The sequence below is a fragment of the Mustela erminea genome, chromosome 1 (assembly GCF_009829155.1).
Source record: "Mustela erminea isolate mMusErm1 chromosome 1, mMusErm1.Pri, whole genome shotgun sequence".
In the NCBI taxonomy this organism is placed as follows: domain Eukaryota; kingdom Metazoa; phylum Chordata; class Mammalia; order Carnivora; family Mustelidae; genus Mustela; species Mustela erminea.
The window spans coordinates 110,528,009-110,550,918 of record NC_045614.1 but is presented as its reverse complement, the minus strand read 5'-3'; the positions used below and the strand labels follow the sequence as shown (position 1 = coordinate 110,550,918).

The following is a 22,910-nucleotide window of genomic DNA, read 5'->3' as shown; positions in this document are numbered from 1 at the left end:
ACCCAGTTCACAGATTCCCTCCCCCACTTTTTTTTTTTTTTTTGAAGATATAAGCTCACAGCAAGCTTTCTGGGCTTCCAGGACAAGGCTGGGAAGTAAATGCTAACCTGCAGGGTTCCTCTGAGTACAGGACAGAGGAAGCTGACCGGAAGCAACTCATTGTCACTGCTACTCGGGGCTGTCAATCAGAAACTTCCAGGAACTGACTCCGGGACCAGGAGAAGTTGGGAAACTCTTACAGGGTGGTACGCATTGTCCAGGGACACATAGCCTGTTTCATGGCTCAGTGGGACGAAGGGAGTCAGGACCCTGCCTGACAGCGGGGGACAGGGCTGGGAGTCTAAGCATCACAGTCCCGCGCTTGAATCTGTGTTGTGTATGACCCTGGGCGAGTCATTTCTCTTCCCAGGCTTCAGTTTTCTCCTGTGTGAAGTGGTCTTGGCCATCTCTGCCATCCAGTAGGTTCTGAGTGTTGCTGGGACGCCAGGGCGAGGCTCAGGAGCAAGATTTCAGAAGGGAATTCCATGGCAGGATCTCTTCTGCTGAACTGGCGCTTCCATAGTAGACACGGTCCCCCCATTTTTTCAGCAGCCCCTCCACTCAACCGCTTCCTCCTTCTACGTCTGCTTCCTCCTCCTCCAGTGCAGGCATAGCCTCCACACCTCCCTCATTCCCTTCCTCCTTTGCAAGCTCCCTGCATCCCCGCGTCTCCTCCTCTTCCTCCCAGGAAGTAACATGCCCTCCGCGCGCCCACCTTCTGGCCCAGCCGCAGCCCCAGCGGGCGCCCCCTCCCCCGCCAGGCGAGCGCAGCGCGGCGGCCCCGCGGGCACACGCTTTCCCATACCTTACATGGACAAATGCGTGCAGGCAAAGTCAGGAATTCAGGCCCCTGACGTCAGCCTCCAGCTCTCAGGGCACCGCACGGGAGCCCGAGGGGAGGGGGTGGGGACGGTGGGGAGGAAGGAGGGGGAAAGGCACCAACCAGCAGCCGCTCCAGCCCTGCCGAAGTTTCACTTTTTGTCTGTGGGTCCGCTCCCGGACCCGCGCGAGCTTTCCCGGGATAAGTAGCGTTAGCGAGCAGGGGAGAGCCGAGCGCTGCAAGGTAAGGGCTGGCTGCACGGCCCAGGGCGCGGGGCGCGGGGCATGGTGCGGGGCGCGGGGCCGGGCCTGTCCGGGGCCGGGGACAATGGGAGGGGGAGTGCCCGGGCACCTCCTCCTTCGCCTCTGCCTCCGCCTCCAGCCGCCGCCGCCGCCGCCGCCGCCGCCGCTGCCCCGGCTGCCTCCTCCCCGAGGTATTGTTGCAAATCCTCCTTCCTTCCCCCCCACCCTCCGCTCGCGGGCGCCTCGGGAACCCCCGGCCCTCCCCGGGCGCAAGCGCTCGGGGGAGGCAGGAGCGCGGGGCGCAGGGCGCGGAGCGCGCGCCCAGCCCCGGCCCCAGGGCCCGCGGTGCGGAAGTGCCGGCCGCGGCGCAATCACGGGGTGCACGCATGGGGGAGGGGGACCCCGAGTTTTCGGGAAGCGCCGACCTGGGGCTGGGCGGGGTTGGCGCCCTTCCCTGAGCGCCCCCTGCCCGGGCTATTCAGGGCGTCCAGGGGGCGGGGCCACACCCAGCAGCTTGGAGCTTTCGCGGAATCTCAGTTGTCACAGCGGAAAGGGCCTAGGAACCTAGTAATTCGAGTCCCCCCATTTTACAGTCGGCTCAGTTGAGGCCCAGGGAGAAGGAGGGCCTCCCCGGAGTCACTCTCAGGGAGGCCGAGCCAAGCTGACATAGATGGTTCCCAACTCCTGGTTCTTTTTCTCCAAGCATTTCTCCAGCACCCACTGTGTGCCACGTTCTGTGCTGGGTGTGCGAGCTCAGAGAGGGTGTTGGGGCCCGGTCCCTTCCCTCAGGGAGCGCACCGTCAACCGTGGCGCCCAAGCCGACCGGAGATAAAGTGCAGAGTGCGGCGAGGGGTGGGGCGGGGAGGGGGTAGGCATGGGTAAAGTTCAGGCGCTTAAGGAAGGGAGTTTGATTTTCCCATTTGGAGGGGCCGCGCTTGGTCAAGGCTTTGAAGAATAGGGGGTTTCCTGAAGCCGGCCAGGGACAGGAAGGCCATTGGTGCAGGGGTGGGGGTGGGGAATGCAGAGCAGAGAAGGCTAAATAAAATGCGGAGAGTGGAGACGAAATTCTAAATGTGATTGTTGGGGGCTTAGGGTTGGATGGAGGGGGTGCATGAGATGAGATAGAGTGGAATTGTGCCTGAGTACTCTACAGAGCGACGCCTTTGGGACTAAGGAGTACTCTGGGAACTGAAAGGGCTCTCTGGTTTCCCTTCCCCTCCCAGGAATTCACTGCCTTCCTGCCTTCAACCCAGAATGCGAAAATGTAGGGTCATCCCTGAGCTACTTTCCTAGTACCATACTCACTTAACTTTGTTTCCAATACCCTTTTCTAAATTGTCTCCCAATGAAACTCATTCTCACTAAGGTGTTAGTGACTGGCTTACCTTTCCCAGCACTTGTGCATTTTCAGAAAGTGTCCTAACAGTAGGAGGGAAAGCAGCTAACTGCTCCCCACCCCCAATTCCTTACTGTCCCTCACTCTTACAGGTAGGAAAACAAACGTAGAGGCCCATAGGAGGTGGGGGCTAGTTTTGGAGCCTACAGTGAGTAATGGTGGATGGTAGGGGGCCTAGAACTTGAAATAGGGTTCTCCACTCCACAACCAGCCTGCCTGCCTGCCTGCCTTCCTTCCTGGTTCCTGTCTGCTCCAGGCGTCAGTTAAAAGGAAGAGAGTGTATCTTGCATTTCATCTTTGCAAGGCAGCCCCCCATCCATAACACCGGGCTTTTAGAATTTAGAATGTGGACTCTAGACGGGAGATGAGTAGTTGGGGTTAGCTGTCTGGTTGAGGATCCAGGCCTGGGCCCTTTCGATCATGCATTCACCCAGGCTCCAGCTCCTTGTAAGCAGTGGGTGGGCCTCGAGTTGGCTTTGGGGATGGTTGGAGGGAGGAGAAGCTGAGTTGCTGAGCTGTTCACTATGGCTGGGACTGAGTAGGACTCTGTGGTGACATATTCTGGTGGAGAAGTCACTGTTTTGGGAAGGTAGGCAGTTCTAGGCAGTGATTGGTAGAGAGGAGCCTTCATTATGAGGGGGGTTTGGATATGACTTGAAGTCCTCTTTTGAGGGTTTTGATCAGGCTGGGACATGATTGAGAGGTGGAGGAACTGGCATGGGGAGGCCTCCTGCTGCCCAGTTCCAGCCAAAGAGGCAATAATTTGGCCTAAGAGTATTCTCAGTGGGTGTTCGTTCATTCATTTACTTGGCATATATTACCAAGTACCTATTATGGGCCGTTGGCAAATATGAAAAATTTGTAGCAGGTTTCTATATTTTACTGAGACAAATAAATTTTATTTCATCAATTCTAAAACACACTTCACATTTTAGTATGACTGAAATTGGGTTCTCTTATAATCACAGATATGTCATGGCTGAGCAGTTTTTCATTCTAAGTTGATAATGGTACATCTTAACAGTTGATGGTTAGATTTGATAAAGTTTGTTCATTATACCCTTTATGGATGTGCAGGGCTCTGCACTTGAGGAAACAGTTTCCCATCAGATAGTCCCATTTGGATATCAAACAGTCCCCTGAGAATTGGGCCTGATGATACTGTCATCAGCATGTGAACCTTTGCCCAAGGTCACAGTGCTAATTAGAGATGTGCTCAAAATTACAGCCTAGAACTTTGATCTTGGTGTTAATATGTGACTTTACTTCACTGTAAGCCTGGCACCGGTTAACTGGGAACAGGGAAGAGTCCGGTTGGATTTGATTTCAGAGCTATGGCTTAAGATGCTGGGATAATGATGGGTTTTTGGTCAAGACAGAAGATGCCTTGTGACCTGGTAAAAGCAGGGGTTGGAACATACAGCTAATCTGTACACAGAAAGGAGAAAAGCAGTGTGTGAGGTGCACAAGTTTTGCAATTGGGTGGCCCTGGGAGTACAAAGATAAGGGGACACCGTCCCTGTCCTCCTTGAGGAGCACAAGTATGTGTGTATGTGTGTGTGTGCACACGCATGTGCGCACGTGTGTGTGTGTATGTGTCTGTATGCTATTATAAGGCTATGTTTTGGCTGTTCTGCACTGAGGAGGGTAGACTTCAGGCGAACAATCACAGAGGGAGTGGTGTCTGAAGGGAATCTTTAGGGCTGAGTGGGACTTGCCTATGTGAAGGAAGGACAGGTAAGATACGGGTGCGTGTGTGTGTGTGTGTGTGTGTGTGTGTTAGGCATACGCTGCCATAGGGAAGGTTTACGCATGAGGCTGTGTTTGGAACAAGCAGTGTGAAGGGGGCTGTGGGAAATAGAGATTTAAATTTAAATTTAATTTGCAAAGTAGATTCAAATTTATCTTATAGGCTAAAGGGTCAGTACTTGCTTCTCTAGAGATTGACTTGAGAATGCGCTGGGGGTTCCAGAAGAGTCCCTGGAATTAGGTATTTGGATGGTAACACAGGAAGCACAGTAATGCATTTAGTAACTATTTGAATGAACCTGAAACTTTGACCCTGGTCAGTAATAGGAGTCCTAGCGCAGTGTGTATATTGGTGGGTGGGTGTTGGTGGGGACTTTTCCTGGAACATGGCGTTGGAAGGTTGCACTTTGCTGGAAGAAACCCAGGTGAGGAGGGAGGAGGTAAAGCTGTGTTGCAGGTAGGTGGGAACCTGCTCTTTGGATGGAAATCTGGGGGCTCGAAGGTCTGTATGAGCTAGAGGTAGGCAAAGGAACGGAAGTGTGTTAACGGGAACCTGGTCCACACTTCCTGGATGTGTGGTGTGAATGGCTGGTGTGTTTTTTGCGGGTCACAGAAATGAGACAGAATACTAACATACTGACGAGGACTTCACTGCTCCTCACTGTCTGTGAATAGGGTGGGTGAGTGGCAGGAGACTTAATGGGATTCATGCCTGGCAACAGGTGGACGTTTCTCTTTTTATCATTTTTTCTTAATAACAGTAGTAATAATATAACAATAATTTTGACAGTTTTCTGAGTGCTTCCCGGGCGCTTATGTAACTCTCATACTGGTTGATTAAAGGAGCCTTTATGATTTTTGGTCTTATTTTGCAGATGAGAAGATCAGTTTTTGGTTAAGTAAAGTCACACAACTACTAGTGACATGGCTAAGTGTCCAGCCTTCTCCTGATCTATAGCTTCTTCACTGTTCTCTGTATCCACAGAATGGATTAAAAAAACATCACGTCAGTGGTGTTTTTCAGTGTTCTTCCTTGGAATTTATTTCAGTTCATAGGCACGGGGCTGGGTGGGATCAGAGTTGAAGGTTTGAGTACCAGAACAAACTACTTACTTCTGCATGTTGCTGCCCAGCCCCTTCTCTCTCAAGATACTACCACTCCCTCTACCCACTGGGTGTCTTCTCTGCTCAAACCTAGCCAGACAGAAGACAGAACAGAGCCTCTCTGGCAAACCATCTGCACCTTCCCCCACATCTTCCCTCCTCGGCCCTCTATAGTTATAAGGCTTTGATGTATAGAGAAAGGCAGTTGGGGCAATAAGATCACTCAAGTAGGGAAATGAGGGAGGGTCTTGATCCCTGTCCTTGCCCTTGACCTGTGGCTCCTCCTGTAATGCTCGGTGTCCTCTGAACTTGAGCTGAATAAGCTACTGTTGGATCCTGCCTGCCCTTCCTCTGGCCACGCACACTCCTTCCTGCAAGAAGGCTTTCTGGCTCAGCACTCAGGTTCTTCCTGTGGCCCACCTGCCTCAGGTGAATCGTTTGCATTTCACTGACTCAGAGATAAAGACATTTTCAGGTGAGGAAACAGACTCTAGGAATGGCACTCAGCAAAGTAAACAGGACCTTACCTATCTCATCTTTGAATCTCTCTTGGTCCCTGGTGCTCTGAAGATGTTCAGAACGATTTGTTCGGTGAATGAACAGCATTTACTGACACAATAGAGGCACCTGTCACGACCTGACTTTATATATTTGCTAATCTTTGTCCCCCCTCCACTTTAAAATAAGCTTCCAGAGGATTGCAGAAATGCCTGCTTTGTTAATGGCCATATCCCCAGGCCCAGAAGAGTGCCTGTCACATGGTAGGCACTTGGGAAGCACTGGTTTGATGAAGAAAGGGATTGATGTAATTCACTGCAACCACACAGGAGCAGTAATGGGGGGAGAGGGACTTTGATTCACTTGGAAGCTTGGGCCCTTGGAGACCCAGGACTGGATGGCGGACCAGCTAGGCTGTGGCCTGCCCAGGCTTCATTGGCACTGGGTAGTCTCACTGTCAGGGTGAAGACTAGGGCCCATCAGCAGGGGAGGGGGGTCTCTCAGCATGCCATCTAAAGGCTGAGTGCATTTCCAGCTGCTCTTTCGCTTTTCCTTCCATAGCCAGGTGTACAGCCTTTGAACCTTCCTTCGTTTTCTCAATCCGTGCATTTGCCTGTGCCGTTCTCTCTGCCTGGAGTTCCAGGCTGGCCAGAGTCTCTACCTGTTATAAACCTATGGCCCTTTATTATTTATTTATTTGTTTAAAAAGATTTTATTTATTTATTTGACAGAAAGAGAGATCACAAGTGGGCAGAGAGGCAGGCGGGGGCAGGGGGCAGACTCCCCGCTGAGCAGAGAGCCCAATGCGGGGCTCGATCCCAGGACCCTGAGATCATGACCTGGGTGAAAGGCAGAGGCTTAACCCACTGAGCTACCCAGGGGCCCCAACCTATGGCCTTTTAAATTTAAGGCCCAAGCCCACCTTGTGCCATGAAGCTATTCGTAGACTCCTTGCCCCCTTGTCCCCCCCATGTATGGGTGCTCACATACACCTCAGTCTCTTGTGTTCAGTGCATCCCAGGGGTGCGGTGACATTAACGTGTGCCAGACAGAAATGCTGGGTACTGGCTGACAAAGAGAACCGAGACTGGGTCTCTGCATCTCTTTATTGCAGTGTAGGAGAGAGACTAAAATAGACCAAGGTAAGGAAGGCCCTACTAGAGCGATGCACACAGGGCTGATGGGAGCCCTAAGAAAGGAGTGACCCACCACCTGGAAGAACAGGACAATGCTCATGGAGAAGACATTGGGTTGGGGTTTTGAAGAGTGAGTAGGAGTGCATATGGTGGACAGAGATGGTAGAGTTTTCCAGATAGATGGACCTTGAGATCTACATATTGTCCCGAGGGCTTAAAGTGTTTGGTGAATGGCAGTATGTGTGCAGAGCTTATGGTGAAAGATGGGGCTGGCTCAAGAGGGTTAGGCGGGAAAGGGCTGGCAGGAGGACTGAGGATGATGGCATTCTTAGTGGGGGGACAGTGGGGCTTTTGTTACTTACCAAGCAAAGAAGGGTTTTGGTGGGTCTGTGCTTCAGAGAGCAGAGTGGTAGCAGGTCAGGTGCAAAGGAAGGGAGCCCCTTTAGGGGACGACTGGTCCGTTCCAGGGTGGGTGATAGGGGGCCTGCGCCAGCCTGGCAGAGAAGGGAGGGACAGATGGGTTCCAGGAGCTATTTGCTGTTAGAAGCAGATCAGGCAGCTAAGTTCCTACTCTTGTCCTTGGAAATATTTGCCAGGTTATCAGCCTTGGCTGGAAAATACTTTTATGTGACCAAAGTGTATGGGCAGTGGAAGAAGCTTTGAGCAGGCAGCCAGTTCCTGCCTGAGAAGTGTGGGCTGGGCCCTCATGGCTAGAGCGACTGGATCCCTCTTTGGACAGGTGAGGAAGCCGAGGCCCTGGGAAAGGGACACACTGCTTTGTCACATCCTTGTCCACTGAGCTGGAGTTGGGCCACAGCCCGTACTCCCAGGCCAGGCCAGATCTCTTTCAAAGGTGGAGATTTTTTGGTTTTATTTTGTTTTGTTGTATTTTTATAAGTTTTGTTTTATTTCAGAGGTGTTTTACCTCTGATTCTGCTGAGCCTGGCCTGACACATTCGTTCTCTGTCCAACCTCCCCCCTCCCACCCCCAACCCCCACCACCTCCCATTCCCCCATCCCCCACCTCCAGGGCTTTGCTTTGGAGGATTTGGGAGGGAATATAACTTCGAGATCGCTGTTACTGGGCTTGAACCTTGTACTTTGCAGTTTGAAACAAAGTGATCAAGAGGATTCAGTTTGAGTCTGTGTGAGGTTGGGGATTGATTTCTTTTACTGCCACTTATGCCTTTTTCTTTTCTTTCTTTCTTCTTCTTTTTTTTTTTTTTTTAAAGAATCAAGGTTCTGACTGCAGGATCACTTTAAGGCTCCTTGCCTGTGAGAGCCCCTCAGCCCCACCCCTAGTCATCCCCTTTCAATTTTCGTTATTTTTGTTTGCATAAAGGTTTTGGGGCTGCCAGTATTGGGTCCATTACAGGGTAGATTCTCTTGTTTTTTCCTTCTCTGTTAAACCCACCCTTCACAACCCGTCTCACAGAGCCCATTAGAATTGCATTGCCTTTGTAGCACTTTTTATGGGGCCGGTGCATTTTCCAATCACTTAGAGCTCCCAACTGCAATCCGAGAGGTGGGTTAGCAGGATTAGTCATATCTATAGAGTGTGGGAAAGAGCTGGGGTGAAGCACCTTTCGATGGGGTGCTCCATTTTATCTGGCAGAATGAGATCAGACTCCCATCTCCAAAGCTCTGGTCCTGCTCCTTGGCTTTCACAGGTAAGCATGAGAAATTGACATTGATAGGCGAGTCCTTCCTTAGCAGGCCCTATACACAGACAAGAGACTGTTAGTAGTATTTCACTGTGTGCTCATTACTGTTCGCTGCCTGTGTGTGTAATTCTGGAAGGCAAATGAGAATCAGGTTGGAGACCCCAAACCCTGAAGGTCTGGGCTATCTTTTGGCAGTACCATCGCCAAACTTTCTGGAGTATGAAGAGCAGAGACCTGTGTTTGAGCCCCCCACTGGTGCTGTGGTCTTAAGCCAGTTCTGGAACATCCCTGAGTTTCAGTTACCTTCAAATACCACAGTACGTTTGTGAGAACCAGAGGAATTTCCCTAACAGTGCTTTAGGAACTGTAATGCAATGGGTGTTGGGGCAGTTTCTGGGCCGAGCATGGGGTCTGGCACACGGTGAAGGTCCCTTGCCCTCCCGGTGGAGGTAGAGTAGACCCAGACAGCTGTTCCCACGTTCGAATGGTAGCTGCACCGCCTACTGGAGGGTGCTCCCAGGGGTGGTCGCATGCGCTGACTTCCTCATTTTCCGACTTCTTTTCGATGGGGGCATCGCTGTGGAGAACAGGGCACCCTGCGAAGTGGGCTGGTTGCCACCGACAGCCATGGTGCTTCCAGGCTAAGCAGTGGTCCTTCTTCTCTTGTTGTAACTGTCCCACTCTTTCATGGGATTTGTTCGTGTGGTGTCTGTGCCTCGCAGCCCTGCAGGGTTGGCCTCTGTCACAGTAATTGCTTGTGTCGTGGCCTCACTTCAAAGCCCCTGTGGTTAAAATGGTAGGCTGGTATGGAGGGGTGCTTCTAGTCCTTTCTCCGAAGCTTGTGTGGGAACCTTTTGAGGCGTAGGTCAGTGAGAGGGTCAGGACAGGATGGGGTGACTTAGTGACCTTCAAGGAGTGTGTTTTGGCCTTGTTCCACCCCCAGTATAGGCACTGTTCCTGCCATAGTCATTGTTAACATTCTTTCATCACTCAGCCCGTTAACGGGCAGATCAGCTGCCGCATCCAAGGGCTTTGGGAGGTAGCGGGCCCGACCCCCTTAGAAGATGGCTGTGGGTGCATGTAGTGTGAGGTTTTGGCATCTTTAGAAGCCCGCTTGGTGGATGTTAAGGAATTCCTGTCCTTACTGTGAGCCTCCGTTTTCTGGTCTGTAAAGGTGACCGCAACAACCATATTTGGCTAACAAGTAGAAGGACCCCACTCTCTGGTTTGCCCAGCACAGCCCTGGCTTATGTCCATGTACCACTGCAAGGTGACCCCTTTTATTCCCAAAGGTGTTCTGATCTGCAGGATCAGTGGTATGTGTGGTTGCCCCACTTGTAGGTGAGTTTCGAGGGAGGTCGTGTAAGAAGTGAGCATAAGGCTAAGCCTCCTGTCATGACTCAACAGACACCCACTGTTTTTGTTAGAGGAGATGTTATGTGCTCAAGAAATGTTGGTCCAGTGACCTTCTTTTGTAAGGTAAAGTTTGAGGATGTCAGCAGAGGTTGTCAAGATTGTAGGCATGTAGGGTTGGTCAGGGTTGATGAAAACGTGCTCATGCCTGTAAGAATGTAAGAAGGTGCCAGTGTGGGAGTGGTAGAGTAGGGGACAGACAGGGTGTGCAAGTGCACGGGAATGGGTGTGGGAGTTTGTTGGAGGGGCTGGGTCTTAGGTTAGACATTGGAGGACGGGAAGACTCAGTTCAGCATGCAGTGGGGCAGTTGAAATTGCTGTTGCTATTAAATCTAAAGAAATAGGATGGAGTCTCTGTAGGTCTGCTCGAACTGGGTTTTTGAATCATTTATTTTCCCTTCATTGGCCTGTCTTGATAATGATCTCAAGGATCACTGTGGAAGCCCAATGCAGTACTGAATTCTGTGCCAAGAAGTCACCAGAGTAACCTGCCCTTATTCTTCCTAATGAGTTTCCACTGAATATGGTTCTTACTCAGTTCCCAGGAAGCAAAATAAAACTTAGTTGGCACCTGGAGCTCTTGTCTTGTTTGGTATGAAAACGAACCATTTGCAAGAAATGCAGCAGGGAGTGGTCACCCACAGGGCAGGGTGTGGGAAAGCCTATGGGAAAGGCAAACCAAAGGGACCTGGAGGGTAAGGAGTGCCTTTTCTTAGAATGAGGTGAAAGGTAGGTCAGCTTTCCAAATGTCTGGTCATTTCTAACCTGGAAACCTCTTTTCTTGGCCAACCTCGCAGCTTTACTTGAGGAATCCTAGGGTTCCAGTAACGACAGTGGGGCAGGCCCTTAAAGATACATTTGCCCATTGATCTGATGCACCCGTACTCATTCGTTCCACACCATGTGCTGAATGTACCTGTGAATGAATGAGTGAAATTCTAGTGTGGGTTCTGGGGATGGAAAAATGCATGCAAGAAGTATCTGGTGGCTCATTTGGATGGTGACTAACTCTAGGGACCAGGGAGAAACTTCACAGATGACAAGACTGTCACTTAAGTGGGCTTCGAGGGATGAGTGGGAACTTGGTGGGCAAGAAGAGCAGAGGGTAGTTAAGTAAGGGACATTATGTGGCAGAGACGCAAAGGTGAGAAAGTGCTCAGTGCCTTGGAAAATTGGGGTCACTGGAGATGAACTGCATCACACAGAGGCCAGAGCAGTGAGGGTGAAAAGGTGTGGTGGGGCTGAAATTGAGAAAGGTCTTGATTGCTAAGGAGATGAGGCTGGGCTATGAAAGAGGTATCTGTGTTTTAGGAAAATCATTGGTTATGATGTGTGGGCTGGGCGGGTGGGTCCTAGGCAACATGTACTGTAATAGGCCAGGCAAAAACCAAAGGGAAGCTGAGTTAGGGTAGAGGCCATGGACATGGTGGATGTTTCACAGGTTAAAGAGAGGTCACCTAATCTCGTTTGAACAAGAGGAAACCCAGACCCTGAGCAGGTGAGACACGCAAAGTCCAACGGCCTGTGTTCCATCATAACCTCCAGGTGATCCCATCCTTGCTCAGTGTCTGTAGAAGGGTGACAGACTGCATGGCTGTGGAGGTAGCTGTTTGTCAAGGGGGAAGATCTCTATCCCTTTTTATCTTTTCAGAATTCCATGAAGTCTCTTGATTCTGAATAGAATTGGTTCTTTCTAGAGTTACTGAATCTCTAATCATGGGAGATATTCAAGCAGTGGCTGATTGGAAGGGTAGTGAGAATTCAGGCATTGATTGAAGGTTTGATGTAGAATGTTTTTGAGGTCTGCCAACCCTGACTTCTTTTTTCGTATCCCTCCCTCCCTTTCCCCCTCTCTCCCTTCCTCTCTGTCCTTCTTCCTCCCTCCCTTCCTTTCTTCCTGGAAATAGATGCTTGTAACTATCTTACCTGGGGGTGGGGGGGGAGCTCTGTCCCTTTGGCTTCTCAGGATCATCTTAGCTAAATTGGATCAGTTGCAGAGAAAGCTGAAAATGGATGATGAGGCACTAAGTGTGGTGGGCTCTAGTTCATGCAGGGTATCGAGGGAATGGCCATTTTGGTGCCAGTAGGTTGATACTCACCAGGGAGATTTTTTTGGGCCTAGACTGGCCTGCATGATCCTGATCAAGATGGAATATGGTTACGACTTTCTACCAGTCGCCATTTTTATACTGCTTTACAGTTAATTGTGTGTTTTCCTATGAATTACAGGCAAATCCCCACAATGGTGCTGTGAGTAGTTATTTACTGTCTGAGTTTTACTGACCAGGAACGGGAGGAGAGAAAGATTAAATGACTTTCCAGGGGCCCAGGCTAGTTGGATGTTGAACCAGGACTTCAGCTTGAGTTTTCTGTTTGCACCGATTCAGATCCCTTCATGCTAGCCTGTGCAGATCCCTGAGATACGCTGTAGCTTCTGTTGATATTCCTATCCCTTGTGGATCCTGATGTGTGGCAAGCATTTAATGAGTGTTTGTTGAATGAATGTCTGAACGAATGAATTATATAAACAAAGTAATAAATGAGAATGTGAGTTTTAAGAATATGTTTAGTAATGAAAAAAAAAACAAATTGAACTCATGTAAACATTAATCAGTCTGTTATCAAAAGACAAAAAGAACTCATTTAGAATACATTCACTCAACTCCTTAAACAAAAAAAATCCCTCCTAGCAAAGCTCTTTCACCTGAAACCTCTCTTACCTCTTAAGAGACCATAACCTGAATCTTAACCCCCGCGACATGTGTGTCCACTTTTTTGTATGTGCACAATATTTCCACTTAATATTGTTATAAAAAAGTCTAATCTTTTTTTTTATTTTGGCCTGGGCTTTATATTTATCTTTTACATAATGAAAGATTTATGGAAATTAATAAATCCTGCTTTAAACATTACCTGTGTGGACAGTAGGATAGTTTTCAGTATAAACACATTACATGCACTTCGGTATGTTAAAAAGTACAGTGTAAACATCAGTGGACGAATAGCTCTTATTTCCTTCTAAATCATTTCCTAAAGATAACTGTTTCTTTGTCACTTCCAGTTAGCCCTGACAGCGATTGCCATTTTGTCCCTTGCATTATGTGTTCTTGCGAATATGTTTCTTACCTCCTCCGGGATGCAGGAGAAAATGCAGGGGCGCCTGGGTCGCTCAGTCGGTTAAGCCTCTGCCTTTGGCTCAGGTCATGATCCCAGGACCCTGGGATCAAGCCCTGCTTCGGGCTTCTTGCTTGGAGGGGTGTCTGCTTCTCCCTCTCCCTCTGCCTCTCCCCCTAGCTCGTGCTCCCTCGCGCACTCAAATCAATAAACAAAATCTTTAATAAAAAATAATAAAAAAAGAAAATGCATGGATGGTTGGGGAGGCAGGTTTTGGGTTCACATCATGTCTCTGCCACTTGCTAGTCATTATAACCTTGTATTGGTTACTTAGCCTTCTCCATGAAAGGGGATAATAATACCTTTCACGTAATGTGGTTGTGGAAGGAATTCTGTGGTCAGTGTAGTAAAGCAACAGCACTTGCCCTGTGGTGCCTGCTGAAAAGTGTTATCTCTGTCCACTTTCTCTGTGTCAGCCCGCCAGATGATAAGACCACCAAGATCTTTTCCCTGTAACGCATGACCCATCCCAGGGAGACCTTTAAAAAACGTTTATCGGCTGACTAAACAAGTTTCAGTTCTTTCAAAGAAGAATTATTGGCCTGAAATAACTAAATATCTCTAATGCTTTTCATCTCGGTTGCCACGCAGCCTCCAGCAGACTCCTTTGCAGTGTGGGATTCTTCTTGTTTCTCTGTATCTTCACCAGGATTTAATTGTACAACTTGCATTTGTCTTTGCTAAGTGAATATGTAAGAAATGGTATTTCATTATTGTCTTAATGTGCATTCCTTTAATTCCTGAAAAACTTTCCGATTTAGTAGTTGAGAGTGTGTTTTTCCCTTGTGTGAATTGTCAGGAGTATTTAGGTGGGCTGGAGAAGCTTGGTATGAAGGGGCTAAATGTGTTTAGTGTTTCATGTTGCCTCTTCCTTTATTCATTCAGTCGGTCAGTGTTCGTTGAGCACCTAGTCCACGCCAGGCACTGTTCCAGGGACTACACACAGCACAAAGAAAAACACAGTGGATAAAGTCTGTGATCTGCAGTCCAGCTTTGTCTTTTAACATGTGGGTCGCTGAGGCCTTTGGAAGAGTGAGGTTAATTCCCTGGCAACATATGGTGTACTCAGTAGTGGAGCCAACCAGTCATTTTTACTGTTATTTCATACGTTTTATATCAGTAGCCTTTTAAGCCATGGGAAACATCCTGGAGATTTCAGAATGGTGACATTTACACAACGTCCCCAACCTGAACCTACGTTGAGAAAGCGGACACCTGATTTTTGATTTCGAAAATATGATCCCTGCAGTCTTATTTAGGTAGACTCCTTCCTAAACTTCTCTTCCTTTTACATGTACATTCATTTTTAAATGAATAAACTTTATTATTAAAGGCTCCTGGGTGGCTCAGTCGGTCAAGCATCTGACTCTTGATTTCAGCTCAGGTCATGATCTCATGTCAGGCTCTGTGCCTGGCATGGGGTCCCTTTGGGATTCTTATTCCCTCTGCCACCACCCCCCTTCCCTGCTCTCTTACGCTTTTTCTCTCTCTCAAGTAAATAAACAAATCTTTAAAGCAGTACTAGAAAACAAAATAACCCTAATCCGGGCGGTTTGGAACAAGTGTGAACCTTTTTGGACATGTTTTTGATAAATGGAAATAACAGATAACATATTTCTTTATCAAATAAAATAGTCAATTTAGATTTAATAAGGCAGTTATCTTCAGGTAATAAAAATTCAACTAACTTGCCATAACTATCTTGTTTAAAGTCAATTAAGAGCCTCATATTCCTTACTTGCTGGGTAAAATTTAATAGAACTTCAGTTAAGCATTTATTGCTTATTTAATTCAAAATTAAGTTAATCACCACAGTTGGTAACAACCACTGAGTATTTAATTAACATTCAGCAAACTATCTTATTAAGTCTAAATTAGATACAGACAGGTCTTGTTTATCCCCATCAGTCTGCAAACACCATTTCCCTACCTCCCACCCCAAAGGGCCTTGGGTTTTCCCTTGGCTTTCCTCTTCTGATATGCCAGAGTCATTTTCTTCCGGTTGGCACAACTTGGGGAAAGAAGGAGGGAAAGAAGTAGGAGTCCATTGTGTTGTGAGGACTTCCGGCGTAGGGCAGAGATGAGGAGTTTCTGTTCCATCCGTTCTGTTCTGTTCTGTTCCACTCGTCAGGAATTCCCGAGTGCCTTCTTCGTGCAAGACATTCCTGTAGGTGCGTAGGAAGATCTAGAGGAACTTATGTCGACCTATTTGGCTTCGCATCGTCTCATCTTAAAAATGAGATGATTGGGTTTATTGCATTCATTTAGCACATTTTTATTGACCTATGGTTTGTAAAGCTCTTTGCTGTGTGTCAGGGATACTGAGATGATTTGGAAAAGGTCCTTGCTTTTCAAGAAGATACACAGTCTAGCAGGAGAGGTGCAGTAGAATAAATATTGGACAGCTTGCTGAAGTGCCTTAGAATACTGTGATTCTGTGAGGTTATGTTGCCCAGAGTCTTAGGACTGTTGTATGAGAAAAAGGTCCTATAGCCAAGTAAGTTTGGTAATGTCCAAGTTAAACAAAATTAAATGGGTATCTTTACTATGGGGCTCTCTTAGCCTTTAGCAACCTAATGCACCCTGTGACATTTGTTTCTCAAAGTTATTTGATCAGAGAGTCCCTGTATGACCCAAATCCTGCCTTTTTTTTTTTTTTTTTTAAATGTCCCCTTAGGACATTTTTGTTTTGTTTTGTTTTGTTTTTAAAGATTAATTTATTTATTTGACAGACAGATCACAAGTAGGTAGAGGGGCAGGCAGGCGGGGGAGAAGTAGGCTTCCCGCTGAGCAGAGAGCCCAATACAGGGCTTGATCCCAGGACTCTGGGACCATGACCTGAGCTGAAGGCAGAGGCTTTAAACCACTGAGCCACCCAGGTGCCCCCCCTTAGGACATTTCTTAGGCTTAGTGTTCCTGTGTGCTTTGGGAAACGCTACTGTGAGCCATGGAGCCCCTGTAGCCTCTGAACCTGGGAGGGGTGCTCAGACGTGCACCCTAAACACTGATCCAGGCTGGAAGTTCTCTGTGGGAACGGCATGCTGACACAGTGGTTGATTTCAGACATGGAGATGGTGTGGCTAAGGTTGAGGATGTGATCATCAGAGCAGGAGGGCTGGGCTCGTGAAGGAGGGACCGTTGCATAAGTAGAGGCGCCGGGAAGATTGTCAAGAGTTACCAGGAATGGGACAACTGTGAAATTGGAACGTGACTGGCTTGGTTGAGAAGCCCTTAACCCATGGACACAACTGAAACGAATCTTCGTTACAGCCTAAAATAGCCTAAACTCGAGAGAGGCAGGAAGCAGCAGGGGTTTTGGTACAGAATTCTGCTTTAGGCCTTGTTCCAATTGAGTGATTGTCCATCTGCAGAAGCCATCCTTTCTGTAAGATGTTCTGACGCCTTGTCTGGGGCATAGCCTCTGTCTGTGAATCCCAGTCTCTCTCAGGAGCAGGTCGGGGTTCCTTCATGGCTGGCTTCATTTTGGCAGGTCTCATGTCCACGTACCCCATCATATGCCCTTTCTCCACCTTCCCTTCCCCTCCAGCTTCCCTTATTCTGATGAATCACCTGTCTTCATTTTTCCTTCTTACCCTTTTGTTTCATCGTTTTCATCTAAGGCCAGCTACCTATTTATATTCTTCCTGAAAGTCATCTGTTTCATTTAAAATGTGATGGTACCAGTTTTCTCATCGGCAGTTGCCATCAGCAGATGGAACATGCTAGATGAACTGGAGGATGGTATATGGGTCTAGCCCACGGTGTCATGGAGATCTGACCTCAGGCTGTGCTCTTTCAGTCTGCACCTGTTACCATTTCTGTATGGAAAGGAGCACAGGCAACAAATGGGGAGATCTGGGTTGTATTTCTTTTTTTTTTTTTTTTTTTTAATATTTTATTTATTTATTTGACAGAGAGAGATCACAAGTAGGCAGAGAGGCAGGCAGAGAGAGAGGAAGGGAAGCAGGCCCCCTGCTGAGCAGAGAGCCCGATGCGGGACTCGATCCCAGGACCCTGAGATCATGACCTGAGCCGAAGGCAGCGGCTTAACCCACTGAGCCACCCAGGCGCCCCTGGGTTGTATTTCTTTTCTTCTTCTTCTTTTTTAGGAAGATTTTCTTTCTTTATTTTAGAGAGAGAATGGGGCAATGCACTCCTGGGTTTTCAGTATGGATTCCCGGGAATCTGGAAAAACTAGTTACCTGGGAAGCTGAAGCTTGTTTGGCCCACCTTGAAAAGGCAGCTTGAAGGGCGCCTGGGTGGCTCAGTCACTTAAATGTCTGACTTTGGCTTAGGTCATGATCTTGGGCTCATGAGTTGGGCTCCCTGCTCAGTGGGGAGTCTGCTTCTCCCTCTTCCTCTACCCTTTTCCCCATTTGTGTTCTCTCTCTCTCTCTCTCTCTCTCAAATAACTAAGTAAAATCTTTTTTAAAAAGGAAGAAAAGGCAGCTTTCATGTTTCATTTCACCATCCACCTGGACAGACATGTCCTCAGGCAGCCTGGTAAGTGACAGACAAGTGGGCTGGTGGTACAGATCATCTGGAATGGGGTGGCTGAGAGCACAGGACACAGCAGAAGCCCAGAGAAGTTGGTCACATGTAGAGAGGCCATTGATAATGGCTGTGAGGTTTGGTTCCACTCCCGGAAAGATTTTCAAAAGATAGGAATTTACCTCGAGAGTTCTTTAGTTTCCTCTTTGTATTAAACATGAAACTCACCTTTTGGTCTTTTTCTAGCCCTTTGGATTTCCCCAGTTATGTCTGCCTACTTGAAGAGTCCAGAAGTATTTGGAAAGGTTTGCTTGGAGTAGTGCGTGAGAGCACGGGCTCTGGAGCTAGACTGTGTCCTAGCTCTACCACTGATACCCCGACTTGTTATTTCACCTGTGTAGGCCTCTGTGGCCTCATCCATAAAATGGGAATAACAAAATTATCTATCTCCTTGTTGTGAGGATGAAATAAGTTAATACACATCAAACGCTTGGAGTCTGAAATATGCTAAGTACCCATTAAATATTAGCTGTTGTTTTTAATGTGTTATCCTTACAGTCAGAAAATTGTGATTTGTAGAAGGCATTACAGATGAGTGGATTTTGGGGGGTCCACTTTTTTTTAGATTGTATTTTTAATTAATCTCTACACCCACCATGGGGCTCAAACTCACAACCTTGAGATCAAGAGTAGCACACTCTTCTGACTGAGCCAGCCAATTGCCCCCGGGTCATCTTTTTAAATAAACGGTTAATTTTGGAGTAGTTCTAAGTTTATAGAAAAATTGTTAATGTACAGAGAATTTCCATCCACCCCTCATCCAGTTTCTCTGATTTGGGGTGTCTTGCATCACGGTGGGCCATTTGTCAAAACTAAGAAACTGACATGGGCCCATTGCTAGTAACTAAACTCCAGCCTCTGGATTTCACCAGTTTTCCCATGAACATCCTCTTCTCCAGGATGCAGGCCACAGTGGCAGACTGCCCTTGGTTGTCCCATCTCGCTCACTTAGTGCGGCTTTAAAGCTGGCATCTTATAAAAGCGAGGCAAGGATGCTTTATAGACCAGTTAGAACCTCTAACGTTGAACAAAGAAACCGGAGCCGCTGTGAATGACGTGGGGCCAAGTGGGACCCACCTTTGTTGTCCTCTTCTGCTTCTTTGATTTGAAGGGGCTCTGACAAAGCAGAGCTTCAATATCCCCACGGTACAGCCTTGTTTTGGGGAGAGGAGACGGAGGCCCCAAAATGGAGAGTGACAATGCTGGGCAGAGCTGGGGACCGGAAGAAGGTCAAGAAAGGATCATGGCAGTGCCCTGATCCTGTTCCTGTCACTGAACGAATGAGTGAGCAGCGGTCAAGGACTCCTTATCTGTAAAGTGGGTTCTGTGGTCAGTGCAACCTGACTGCTCACACGTACTACAGTTGGACCTTGTGGAGATGACGTGAACTGAGGTGCTGACTTACAGCGTAGGCTGACACCCCGTAGGTTCTCAATAAATGTTTGGAAAAAAGGAACCTCAAAAATTAGGAAACTTTATCCTAAGAACGTGTGTCACGAAGACAGGGACAAATCGCGGCAAAACAAAGAAGAGTCATTCATGAGGAAATCTGTGACACTCAGGAATGGAACCGGCGTTTGAGCTTCTGATAAGCGGGATATACTGTCTGTTTTTATTCTTGGAGGCTTTTATCATACAATACTACATTATGTTGCAGTCTGACTTTCACACAAATTGGATCCCAAAACCTCTTACAGGAATTAAAAATACAAACTCGTGGGCAGTATGTGTTTTATAAATTACAGAAAACAGTAGTGTAAAGACATGGCATAGTAAGTATAGTTAAGCCTGCAGCAGGCACTGATACCCAGGAGGAAGACATGGTGGAGGCAGCTGAGAATGCACAGGAGCCGGGAAGCCGGATGAGGAGAGCAGGTGCGCTTGTGGCGCTCTGTGCCAGGAGAGATGGAGGGAGGCCATCTTAGCGGGGAGACTGAAGGAAGAAGCTGGGGCAGTGGAGGCAGTGCGAGAATCCTAGAGATGCCAGCCCTCTGTATATCCTGAAAACATAATTTTTTTTTTAATTTTAAGGACTTTGTTTTTTAAGAATGGTTTTAGGGTCACGGCAAAATTGAGAGGGAGATCCAGAGATTTCTTCTATCCCTCCTTCACGCATAGTCTCCCCCACAATCCACAGCCCCCATCAGAGTGGGACATGTATTGCTGTGGAGAAACCTATGCAGACATTTCATTGTCACTCAAAGTCCATACTTTACATTAGGGTTCACTCTTGGTGTGGTACGTTCTGGGGGTTTGGACAAATGCGTGATGACGTGTATCCACCACTGTCATACAGTGTATTTTGCTGCCCTAAAAATCTTCTGTCATCTGCCTGTTCTTCCCTATCTCCAACCCCAACACCTGGCAACCATTGATTTCGGTGTCCAAGGATATCCATTTAGGGTCTTGTTGAACGGGACCAACTGATTTTTGGAACCTAATCTCCGTTGCCTTTGCTCACTCTTGCCTGTGTCACAGCATTTCCTCAGTCTGGATTGCTGTTCCCTGCCATCATCACCTGTTTGAGCTTATTTTAGGGTCTGACACCTACTCCGTGAAGCAGGCCTTGCTTTCCACTTTTTGCCCCTAAACAGGAAATAATCACTCCCATCATTCATCCCTGTCTGGACTCTGGCAGACATGTGTGGAATGGATGGACGGGTGCACAGATGGGTAGATGGACAGGTTTGACATTGTCCATAGTATGCTCAAACTTAGTTCTTTTAGAATAGGATTTTAACTTGCTCATCTCTGCACGCCTCAGGACCAGCACTGAGAAGATGCCCTTCTGTCCATCCATCCTCTCACATACCCCCCAACCCCCATCCATCCACATACCCATCAGCCTGCCTATCTGCCCACCCATCCCACATCCATCCGTCCATGCATCCACCCCCCACCCTCTCTGCCCACCCGCCCATCCATCCATCCATCCATCCATCCATCCATCCATTCCACAGTAGACTTTCAGGCACTATTTCAGGGTTGTAGCCATGAATGGTCCATTTGTTGATAGTCTACATAGAGAAAGTGGTATTCTTTGGGAAGTATTTTTATACCTGTAAGGTTTGTCTGTAATTTTTCTTTTTCTTTTGACATGTGAGGACTAAGGAAGAAATGGTTTGTTTCATCTGCACATGTCATCGGTGTGCAAAGCAAACGCTCTCTCATTCCTTCGGCTGGCTGTGTACGAAGAGAGCTCACTGGGTTTAGAAAGGCCCTGTCTCTCAGAGTATGTGGCAGTTCCTTACTGACTTGCCTTAGGGATAAATGCCCTTTCCAGTGTTTGAAAAGATGGTGCCAGGATGCCACAGTGTTCCTGGTTGGGCTTTCTTGCTAATGTTTTTACGTTTGCTTTTTAATATAGTGACAGAGTGCTTACCGCTGAGGTGGTAAATGGGAAAAAGAAGTGCAGTGGAGTAAACTGTCTGTTTCTGGGGGCCTTCAGTATTAATCACAGGAGGAAGCATCAGCCCTGGCCAGATGAGAGAGCCAGCTGACTTACGTTCATGCCAGGTGGAAATCCGAGTGGCAGAATCGGGAGGAGTTTGATGGCGCCGAACTGGGGAAGCTTACGGTTCTCTGTGCAGCATCTCTTCAAGGATCAGAGAGACTGTGTAGTGTCATGCTTCAAAGCTGAAGGAGACCAGAGTCACCCTGGGGGGTGTGCTCCGTTCCCCCACGCCCGCCGATTCGGGCAGCCTCCTGGGCTGTGCCGAGACTGATGGGAACCCCTGACCTAGTCTGAACCGTTGGTTAGTGTCTTGAGATGGGGAAGTGAGACCTGGAAATGAGTGGAAAAGACTTGCCCAGAGTCACGCTGCTTACAGGAGCAAAGCTAAGTCAGAATCAGGAATCCTGACTTGCAGAATGTTCCATCCTGTCACCAGAGACAGTCCGGGAACTGTGCTATTTTTAGTTCTCCGGCAGAGGGACAGCTCGGTTTCACCGGTGTTGCCTGATCTGGTCATAGACTCTTTTTCAGGCCCTCCCACTTAGCTCTCTCCAGCTCTGTGTTCTTACTCAGTTAAACCACATCTTGACCACCGCTGTGCCCTAGGAATCACACGGCAACTGGAAGTGGTACATGTAGCCTTGGAGGGGGTCGGAAGGCAAGGGCATCAGCTACTCTAACCTTGACTAGGTTACGTACTCATTTTCTAATCTGAACATGAGGATGATACCACCTCCTGGGGCTGCAGGGAAAGTGCCAAGCACGTATCTGCCCTTAGTGACACTCTGTGGCCGTTAGAGCAGGTTGCAATCATTTTTACTAAAGAGGACGACTGTGGGCTCAAGCTCTCATAGGAGGGGGCTTCTGGAGTCTCGTAGAGGGAAGCCGGGATTTCATGGAACAAACGCATGGCTTCAAGTTTGGAGGACTGGCTTTCAAGCTCTGGCTTTGTCACTCACTAGCTGTGTAGTCTCAGGCAAGTCACTGGACCTCTCCGAGCTGTGATTTGAAGCAAGTAGACTTAGTTTATGTAAAAAGGCAGCATAAGGAACAAGAGGAAGGATGGAAATTGGGAAGAGGTGGAAATCTGTTTACGAGGTACAGGTTTGGGTGGGTGGGGAATGAATGTGACTGAGGAGGGGCTGGTAGAAGGTGCTGGTGGCCTGAGGCTCCGTGTTGGAAGGAGCAGCTGGCCTGGGGGTGGTCCAGTGATGGCTGAGCAGGCCAGCCTGCCCAGAGAGGGGCCTGTCCACAGACCAGGAGAGATGTCATCACTCCCATGTCAGAGTCAGTGGAGAGTCTCTGGGATTGGGAGGGAGGGAGGAATGAGGTGAGGTAGGCACCGGTGTTGGAGCATGACTAGTGAATCTGGCCAGGATGATGGCATTTGCTTTGGACTGGGGCCTTGAGGCACACTCAGGGTATGGGCCAGCGGAGTGATAAGACTCAGGATTGACCTTGACACCTTGGTTGCTGGGTTTGGTGAGCAGCAAATAGATGAGATTGGAAAGGTACTGCATATGATTGCTGTATCTTTCATGATTGGTTCAGTCTGGGAGAGGTCTGGCTGCAAGTTGGGATGGTCCTGGGGAAGAGAAAGATAGGATCTCCCACAAGCCTCAGTTTTCTCACCTATAAAATGGGGATGATGCTGATGTCATCTATCCTGT

General features: G+C 48.3%; 1 protein-coding gene across 6 annotated transcripts in view; it reads left to right on the top strand.

Moving 5' to 3' along the window:
• The first annotated feature begins 922 nt into the window (after nt 1-922).
• LPP (LIM domain containing preferred translocation partner in lipoma) overlaps nt 923-22,910 on the top strand; it is a 644,971-nt gene continuing 622,983 nt past the window's right edge. For 5 of the 6 annotated variants that reach the window (XM_032359809.1, XM_032359818.1, XM_032359824.1 and 2 more), the window contains exon 1: nt 923-1,102. The gene's annotated coding sequence lies outside the window, so the exon portion shown is untranslated. Of the gene's footprint in view, nt 1,103-1,190; nt 1,293-22,910 lie in introns of those variants that run through there. The other variant, XM_032359792.1, reaches the window with a different exon arrangement.